The following is a 10,058-nucleotide window of genomic DNA, read 5'->3' as shown; positions in this document are numbered from 1 at the left end:
AGAGAAATTCCAGCCCCTTGAGGGCCTTCCCTTTTCATTGTCTCCAGGCTACAATTTCTTCCTCCTTTAAAAGGGAAAGATAGTAAAAGAGGAAAGAAGGAAACGCGAAAAAGCGCAGGAATATTATTATTATTATTATTATTTAATAGAAAGGGTTTAGCTGGAATAAAGTCTCAGTCCCAAGACAACAGAGGAAAAAGTCGGTACGGTCCCATAGCGCCATCTACCGGCCATGGGGTAATTCAGGAACGACAATTCCTGATCCCTTTGAGGCTGAATTAGCAGTAAAAGACCATCCTGGTGATGATCTATAAGTGTGCAACCTTGCGTTACAGTTGGGATCTGTGTCGGGGGTGGATGAGCACCCACTGAAGTTTCCAGGTCACTGTGTCCAGATGAAATAATTGTCCCCGAGACACAAATGACAGTTTGTTTGTTTGGTTTGGTTTTCGAGTCAGGGTTTCTCTGTAGCTTTGGAGTAAACGACAGTTTACTAAGAAAGGGGTGGGCTCGTCATTTACACAGCAGCTTCGCTTTTCTTGTGCTCACAAATCGCAGGCTTTCCCAGAACACGCTCTACCTGTTACACGTAATCTGTCAATCATCTTCTTTTACATGGTCACCTGATGTCTCTTCCTCCTCTCCACATCCCTACCCTCCTGCCATGCCCTCCACTTCCACCTGTGACCCCGGAAAGATTTAAGGAGCAGAAATGTGATAATTAATCTTCTGAATCTTCTCCCATGCTAATTAGGGGTACAAGCCCACCTGAGAGGTTCCCCCAAACTCACTCTATTTGGATAGATTGACTGCAGTAGAAGGCTAGATGCCTTTTCCATTAGGAGTTTATTTGGAAACACTGGATACCTTAGAAAACACAATTTTACCAGATTAGAATACAGGGTATAAGAGAGAGTAACATGATTACGCCAACCAATAACTCTAGAGCCGTTGTTGTATCTTGCTCTCCAGGATGTGTCATAGGATTGTTAAGAAACAGTGATGATTATACATTAATTAATATATTAATCTATTAGTTATTATATTAATGATGTAGAAAAACAATTGTAAGGAGGAATCCAATGGAGGAAGAAATGAAAAACAAAACAATACAAGGTTGTAACCATTGAGTACCAGCGATGTTGGGAAAAAATTAGAGAAACAAAAATATGAGCAGGAGACACCCACAGAGAGACCTGGGCAAATCTCTCTGCATTCTTTATGCCGTGGTTGATGACTGTGAGTCTCCTGCCTGCCTTTCCAGCAAGCTATGCTCATGCCTGAATAATGCATTGCTCCTCTTAAAGCCTCGTTCACTTTCTCCTTTCACACTGTTGCTGTTTTCTTTGGGGCTCTACTTTCCTGAGGGTGTTTAAGATGAAGCAGGTGGCCAAAAATAGCCAAGTTCTGTATCATGCTAAAGTCAGTTAGAGAATTTTCTTAGGGACTGAGGAAAAATCCCAGAGGCTCCTTTGTCACTTGTGCTATCTGGTGGGATGGGTCAGGGTGTGGCTGCCACGTGGTTTCCCTCAGAATCACTGTGGGCATTGTTTGTCGAGTTGACGCTGCTCCTCTGTGTTGGTGGGAGCTGAGCAGATCAAGGCTTTCTCAGAAGCACTGATGAAAGGACAAAGAGAACATTAGTTCCCTTGTCCAGGGGAAAACTTGGCAAGGTCTGGCCTGGGGCTGGGGCCAGGACCTCCAAGGTTAGGGTTTGGGTCCTGAAGAGAACTTGGATTCCTTAGCTTTCCCCTAAAGAGGCTGGAGTCGTCAAGCCCAGGATTGCTGTGTGTCTGCCTGTGATGGACTCGAGATATCCTGTTCCCTTTGTGCAGCATGCTTAATTAGCTTACTGCTGACTTTCTCCCATTGGGTGATAGTTTCCTGCTCCCTCTGTCCCATTTTCCCCCTCGAACTATATCTAAGATGCTGTACTTCTCAATGAGCTTGCTCAGCATAAGACAACTTGCCCAAGACCTCCTGCTCACAAACTTTCCCATCTTCTTTATTTTCTGATCCCTGGGTTTCCCCTCTGGATTCTGTCACTGAAGAAGAAACTGCTATGTTAGTCCTGGTCACTCTATAGCAAGTACATTGGTTAGAGTCTAACCTCTGGTGTCTCCCATGTGACCAGAGAGTGCAGAGGTTCCTCCATCTTGTATTTTTGCTGAGACTATTTCAGGTTTAACTAGAATCTGATCTCCTTTGATGGAGCATCCCATGGAAAATTGCCCGACTCTATTCTAGGAACCAAAGGTCAGGCTGTCCCAGCTAACTTTTATCTAAGCCTTTGTCAAAACTGCCTGTGCGGGCAGAACCTCCCCCAGCTTCCAGCTTATCTTAGCTTCTGTTAAAACTGCTTGCTTCAAACTGCTCACTCTGTGAGGTGACCCCTCCCCCTTGCAGCTGCTGAGCAAGATGCCTGGATGAGGTCTCTGCCCTTAAAAACTGCGTTCTGGACACTTGGGGCCACGTTTAGATCCCTGACCTTGGGTGTGGTTCCAACCACTTGGAATAAATAAATAGTTAGTTTCAACTGACTGTACACGGAGTCTGGGAGGTGATCTCTGGTGAGCTCCCAATAACACTCTGGCCTCTTCCAGCAAGAGATCTATTAGAGCCATGCAAAATAGCTCAGGAAAACTATAGGAGGCAGCTAAAAGCAATGGTGGAATCTTGCATTGTTTGGGGCATCTCTTAGAATCCCCCCCTCCCCCAAATAACAACCTGAAAGGCAGTACCCATGCCCAGCACTGAGTGTCTTGTTTAGTCTGCAGGGAACATTGCCCCCAGATTTAGGGTAATTATTTTTTTTAAGTTATGATCTCTTCTTTTTATTTTTTAAAACAATCTTTTCTCATTTTACATGCCAATCCCATTTCCCCTCTCCCTCCACTCCTCCCACTTTCCCCACCTCCCACCCTCCCCACCCTTATCCACTCCTCAGAAAGGGTAAAGCTTCCCATGGAAAGTCAACTAAGTCTAGTGTATCACTTTGAGGCAGGACCAAGGCCCTCCCCTCTATATCTAAGCTGATAAAGGCATTGCTCCAAAGAGAATGGGCTCCAAAAAGCCAGTTCAAACACTAGAGATAAATCCTGTTCCCCACAAACTGCCACAGCCACACAACTGTCACCCACATTCAGAGGTCCTAGTTTGGACCTATGCAGGTTCCCCCCCTGTCGGTCCAGAGTCAGTGAGCTCCCACTAACTTGGGTCAACTATTCTGTGGGTATCCTCATTATTATCTTGACCCCTTTGCTTTTACTATCGCTCCTCCCTTTCTTCAACTGGACTCTGGGAGCTCAACCAGTGCTAGCTGTGGGTCTCTGTGTCTGCTTTGTCAGTTGCCAGATGAAGTTTCTATGATGATAATTAAGGTGGCCATCAATCTGATTACAGGGGAAGGCCAGTTCAGGTACCCTCTCCACTATTAGGGTCTTAGCTGGGGTCATCCTTGTGGATTCCCAGGAATTTCTCTAGTGCCAGGTTTCTTGGTAGCCCCATAATGGCTCCCTCAATCAAGATATCTCTTTCCTTGCTCTCCCTCTCTGTCCTTCTTTCTTCTTAAGTATCCCATTGTAGTGGCATTTCATTTTCACTTTAATAAATAAAGATTTCCTGTAGATAGAAAAGCAAAATAGCCACACTGTTATAGACCAGTGTTATAGACCAGTGTTATAGACCAGTGTTACAGACCAGGCAGCTATGACACACACCTTTAAGCCCAGTAGCCACACTAACTTGCCATAGAAACCAGGCAGGGTTGGGCGGTGGTGGCATGTGCCTTTAACCCCTCGAGAGGCAGAGGCAGGTGGATCTCTGTGAGTTCAAGGCCAGCCTGGTTTACAAGAGCTAGTTCCAGGATAGGCTCCAAAGCAACACAGAGAAACCTTGTCTCAAAAAAAAAAAAAAAAAAAAAGAAAAGAAAAAAATAAAGAAAAAGAAACCAGGCGGTATTCCCAGAACTAGAGAGGATTATAAAACAGGAGGAGACAGCTCTCAGTCACAGTTTCATTCTGAGGTTTCCTAGAGGCAAGATCACCATTTTCAGACTGAGGTTAAGGTAAGAGCCAGTGCCTGGCTGTTTTGCTTTTCTGACCTTCAGGTTGAACCCCAATTTCTATCTCTGAGTTTATTAACCGTACCTCATCCCGTTCCCTCATGTTTTCCTCTCATTTCCCTTCTCCTTTCCACCTCCCCTTCTGCCTTCCCTCTTCACCAACTACCAATTTTCTCAGTAGTTTTTGTCTATTTCCCCTTCCCAGGGGATCTGTGTATGTCTCTCTTAGGGTTCTCCTTGTTACCTAACTTCTCTGCAATTGTGGACTGGTTATTATTTATTTTATGTCTAATACCCACTTATGAGTGAGTACATACCATGTTTGTCTTTCTGTATCTGGACTACCTCACTCAAGATGTTTTTTCTAGTTCCATCCATTTGCTTGCAAATTTCAAGATGTCGGGGTTTTTTTGTTTTTTTTTTTTCCCCCACTGAAATGTATCATATATCCTTGATCCATTCTTCAGTTGAGGGGCATCTAGGTTGTTTCCAGGTTCTGGCTACTATGAACAATGCTGCTATGAACATAGTTGAGCAAATGTCCTTGTGGTGTGAGTGTGCATCCTCGGGTGTATGCCCAAAAATGGTATTTCTGGATCTTGATTAATTCTCAGTTTTCTGAGAAACCACCATACTGATTTCCAAAGTGACTGTACAAGTTTGAACTTCCACCAGCAATGAAGGAGTGTTCCCTTTACTCTGCATCCTCTCCAGTATAAGCTATCATCAGTGTTTTTGATCTTAACCACTCTGTCTTGTGTAAGATGGTATCTCAGAGTCATTTTGATTTGCATTTCCCTGATGGCTAAGAATGTTGGGCAATTCCTTAAGTATCTTTCAGCTATTTGAGATTTTTGGAGTTCGATGTGGAATTGGTGAAGATCTTTTCCCATTCTGTAGGCAGCCATTTTGTCTTATTGACTGTGTCCTTTGCCTTACAAAAACTTCTCAGTTTTAGGAGTCCCATTTATTTATTGTTTCTCTCAGTGTCTGTGCTACTGGTATTATATTCAGAAAGTAGGGAAAATATAATTAAAGTTTACTTAGGTTACATCTTTTAGAATACATATACATTAGCAGACTTGCCTGTGACTTTTTCAAACATTTCAAATGTTATTTAACCCTTCCTAAAGTTGCACCTGCTTTACCCTCCCATTTGTCTCCCCACTTTAACCTCTTGTTTGTTGGACCCTAGAGTCCAATCACTGAGGAGGAGGAGTCGCCCCCCCCACCCCCAGAGATGTTTTCTCACTTCCACGGCTGATGTAAAAGCATGCTGATTTTATTAATTCTGTTATGACAGGGTCTTCCAGCATTCAGGAGGCTAGGAAAGACCCTGAATGGCTGGTACAGGCTATTTTTAAAGGGAAACACCACAGAAGGAGGGGGTGTCTGGAGGTTGTTCTTTAACTATTATGATTCGCTTATTCAAAAGGGCTATTATCAATAATTGGCTGGAGAGTGGTTGGCAGATCAGATGAGGCAAGGGTAAACATCTGAGGGTCACTTTGCCCCTTTCCCAGGGCCTAAGTCAAAACATCAGTCAGTGAGTCAACACCTAAGGGTTATCTTGCCCCTATTCAGTAACTGAGTTCTATTTGGAGAACATTCACAAGGACTCAGGGAGATGATTGAAAGTTCTCAACATTTCAGTATGTGTATGGGCAATTGTTAGGTCCTTGGTTCCCAGCGGGGAAGTGGGGAGCATTACTGCTGAGACTGAGTGTTGTCAGAAATGGCTTCAGAGGTCCACATGTTTTCCCACCTTCATTTTACCTTGGCGCTGCTATCCTTCTCTTAAGATCACTGTGCTCTCTCTCAGTGGTCTATTTCTGGTCCTGGTTTCTTTTTTTTTTTTTTTGGTTTTTCGAGACAGGGTTTCTCTGTGGCTTTGGAGCCTGTCCTGGAACTAGCTCTGTAGACCAGGCTGGTCTCGAACTCACAGAGATCCGCCTGCCTCTGCCTCCCGAGTGCTGGGATTAAAGGCGTGCGCCACCAACGCCCGGCCTGGTCCTGGTTTCTACAGCTACTACAAGTTTTGTTATGCCCAGACCCTTGAGCCCCAGAGAGACCACCAGAGTCCGAGACTTGGATGCAAGAGCAAGGTTTATTCCAAAGCACAATACGAGTCAGGCACAGAATTCATCCAGCACTCTCAATGCAGAGAGGGCAGGAGGAGCTTCCCTCCAAGGGTTGCAGGGACTTTCATTGGCAAAACTCAGAGGACCTCTACTTTTCACCTAATTTGCATACTCGGACCTAATTAAGAACAGCAATGGGTTACAAAAAAGGTACCAAAATCAAAAAGAATGATGTCATCATGCAAATGAAGTATGGATATGAGCATGGCTTTGATTGGCTTGTTACAGTCTGTCCTTGGGGTATGTAAATGAAGCATAATATAAACATGTGTTTCTGATTGGTCAGTTTCTGGCTACTCCTGTGGCAACAGTATTCCAGGTGTGATCAGTCTCTACCAGATAGCCCTTGTTATGTGTTCTGTTTTTTCCTTGAAGTGTTTTTCATTTTAGCCTAAGCAGTAAGGTCAATTTAAGCCAAGACAATAAGTCATTTTGACCTCTTTTTTTTTATTTCTCTCAGTTCCATACACAAATCTAATGATACAGGGCTAGGATCCATATATTAGACAACATGAGGCATTTGTCATTTACGGTGTGGGTGGGTGTGACCTCCATGTGTTATTTTCTGGCTCAGTTCATTAACTGCAATTGTAATTCATTTTTTCACAGTTGAGTAAATAAATGTCCAATGTATATATGTACACATTTTCACTATCCATTCATTAGTTGATGGACAGCTTACTGGTTTCCATTTTCTGTTGTGAAGAGCAGCAAGAAGCAAGAGTGAACAAGTATCTCTTTAGTAGGATACAGAAACCTTTGGTTATGTATCCAAAAGATGTGTACCTGATCATATGGTGTGGTGGTTTGAAAATGAAGGGCGCCACAGGCTCATATATTTGAGTGCTTGGTCATTAAGGAATGGCACTGCTTGAGAGGAATTCGGAGGTGTGGCCTTGTCTTTTTGCTTGTGATGGGCTTGTTCTAGTTGTTGATATTTTCTTGGTTAAACTTCTGTGCTTTGCACAGAAAATCTAGATTTAGGTTTTTAAATAAAATTTCAATTCTTGCTAAATATAGTAGCTTACACCACTTGTCCTAGCTCTTGGGTGGTAGAACTGGGATTACTGAGAGTTCAAAGCCAGTCCTGACTACATAGTGGGTATTGGGCAGCCTTGGCTGCTAAGTGAGAACCTATCTCAAAACAAAAATAATTGTTGAATTAATGCAGGGCTATCTATCTAGGGTTTGTATTGATTATTGGACAAGGATTAAGAATCTGTGCCTTTTCATGAATTTGTGCACTAAATACATTAAAGTTGCTAACCATACTATCTTTACCTCTAGGCTTTACCTTAGAGTGCCATCTTCTTCCACACCACTGATACTGATTATTTTGTCTTCATTATGTGTCTGAGTTTTAGTTCACCCCTCCCCAATCTAGCTTTGGGGTTTCAGGATTTCTTCATTCCTGCTTCATTCCTCCATTCCCCCAACCTACTTTCATAGAAAAAGAAAAACGTTCTCATGTACCCAGTTTTGCCTCATACTATGTAACTGATGACCTCAAACTTCTAATGCCCCTGCCTCCACCTCCTGAGTTTATGTACCACTGCTCCTAATTCATATGGTATTGAGCACTAAACCAAAGACTTCATGCTTGGTAGACAAGAACTCTACCTGTTGGGGGCTGGACAGTAGTGGAGACTGCCCAGAGGCCCTGATGATGAATGTGGGCATTTTGCTCCTCTCCTAGCCAGGATCATACCACACAAGGTCAGTTGTGTACTGGTGCCAGTGGCCAAGCTAGGGTGCTGTAGTCTACAAACTAGTACTTGACATTCCCTGTGTATGTGTGTGTCAATGTTTTGTTTGCCAACCCAGAATGTACCTCACTAAAGGGGAACTTGAGCTATCTCGAGTTCCTGTGTTTCTACTATCTGATGCTTTACTGGTTTGTTTTCTGCATCCCCATTTGAGGGGTGTAAAAAGTGCCATTAATAAATTTGCTCGCCTGGCTCATCAGATTTTGCAGCCCTCCTGTCCCTAGCTTTTGATTCTTTTCCTCCTTTCATTATCTATTTCTTTTCCATCCCTGGTCCTCCCCCTTTGGACCCTGTCCAGAATGTTGGACAGGGCAACTACCATCTGGGCCACATCCCAGCCCCTTTTCTTTTTTAATTAACTTATTTTAACTCTTCTATCACATTGGGAAAATGCAGGTCAAATATTTTGTAGACTGCCCCCAAGTCCTTTTTTTTTCCTGACGCTTCCTCAGAATTTGAATCTGTTATTTGTGTAATTTCTTTCACTTTTGAATTTTTGACAATAGCATAGGAAAGAAGCCAAGGTCTTATTTGACATATTCAAAAGCCCTGTTACCTTACCCACTTCTAATGGCACAATGATCCCCTGGCTAAAAGAATAATTATCAAGTTTTTATATTGGAAACTTCTTGCAAGTAGAAGTGTCATGTGTAAGACTTAAGTCCTCTGGGATAAAAAATTAAAACTACAGAAGGATCTGATGTCGCATCTGATTTTCACTGGTAACTCTAGCATCCATGGATGATTCTTGCCTGAAATCATCATTGCTGTGATTCTGCCCTTGCTTATTTTTCTAAATCTTTAACTCCTTTGTACACTAGCTAGAATTCTGCTGAGAGTCACATCTTTACTTGTTCATTTATATGCACACTCAAACTATTCTTTAATTCCGTAAGCTATCATCTGTTACCAATATATTGGCTTGAAGCATCTCAAATTTGATTGGCAGGGGCTTGTCCATGCTGGGTCTTGAGTCTTTTGAACGTGTCACTGTTATTTTAAAGTACATATTTTCCAAAAACCCTTCATTTCTGATACTTGGGAGGATCTCTCGTGCTCACCTATTTTTCCTGCTTTCACTTTGAAAAGAACTATTTCTCCAAGGAATCCTAATTTCGTTCACTGAAAAAAGGCATTTAGAAATAAGAATCTCTAGTGTGTTCAAGGCAGGTGTGCGAGTGTATGTGTGAGTGTGTGTGTATAAGTGATAATCATTAACTTCATATGCAAACTAGTACTCACAAAAAGGGCTTCCCAGAGAGCTAGTAAAACATTATTTCTGGGTGAGTCTTGGAATGTTTCTAGACCATATAAATATTTGAAGTAGTGGTGTAAATAAAGACGATGAACCTCACAATGTGGGCAGCCATCATTAATCCATTGAGCACCCACCCAAACAGGGTGGATGGATGAAGAAAGAGTGGATTCTTGCTCTCTTCTTACACTGGGGCATCCCTCCTCTTCTTTCCTTACAAGTCAGAGCTTCTGCTTGACTTATAAAGGGTCCAAGAGGTTTTGACTATAATTATGCTATTAATCGCTAGAATACCAGCAACAAGTCCTTGAGGGGAAAAATTAGGTAACACAGTTAATAGAAATATTAACAACTTTATATATAGTTCGTTCACAATGGTGATGCATAGTAGTTCTAAGACTAGTTAAAGAAGAAAAATAAGAAAATGGGTTGCATTGTTTATGGTGTCCTCATGCTGTAAGTTCAACAAAACCATGTTCTTTTACAGACTTCTTCAAAGAAACAGCAGTGAAATGCTTGAAGAATTAGTGTTCAAATAAGGTTGTTAGTAATTTTGAGAATAGTGTGAAGTGTTGCAACATAATTATGTTCAATTTTAGTTATTTTGTTCATGGGTATTCAAATATTATGGCTGAAGCCAGATCTAATATTAAATGTAAGTAATCCAAGCATTCAGGGGGCTGTAGCAGGGAGAGCATGACTTTGACAGTGAGATCTTGCCTCAAAAAAAAAAAAATCCAAAAGTTTATTGCCAAAGTTCAGTATTTCTCAATATCTTAACTATTTGTGTTTGTAAACCTACCCCCATTAACGTTCAATTTGATCAGGTAGAA

This window comes from Microtus oregoni, unplaced genomic scaffold (genome assembly GCF_018167655.1).
Source record: "Microtus oregoni isolate MIOR12 unplaced genomic scaffold, Mior012 000003F_ref0000135, whole genome shotgun sequence".
NCBI classification, from domain to species: Eukaryota; Metazoa; Chordata; class Mammalia; order Rodentia; family Cricetidae; genus Microtus; species Microtus oregoni.
The sequence above is the reverse complement of the archived record's forward strand: the minus strand, read 5'-3'. Positions refer to the sequence as shown.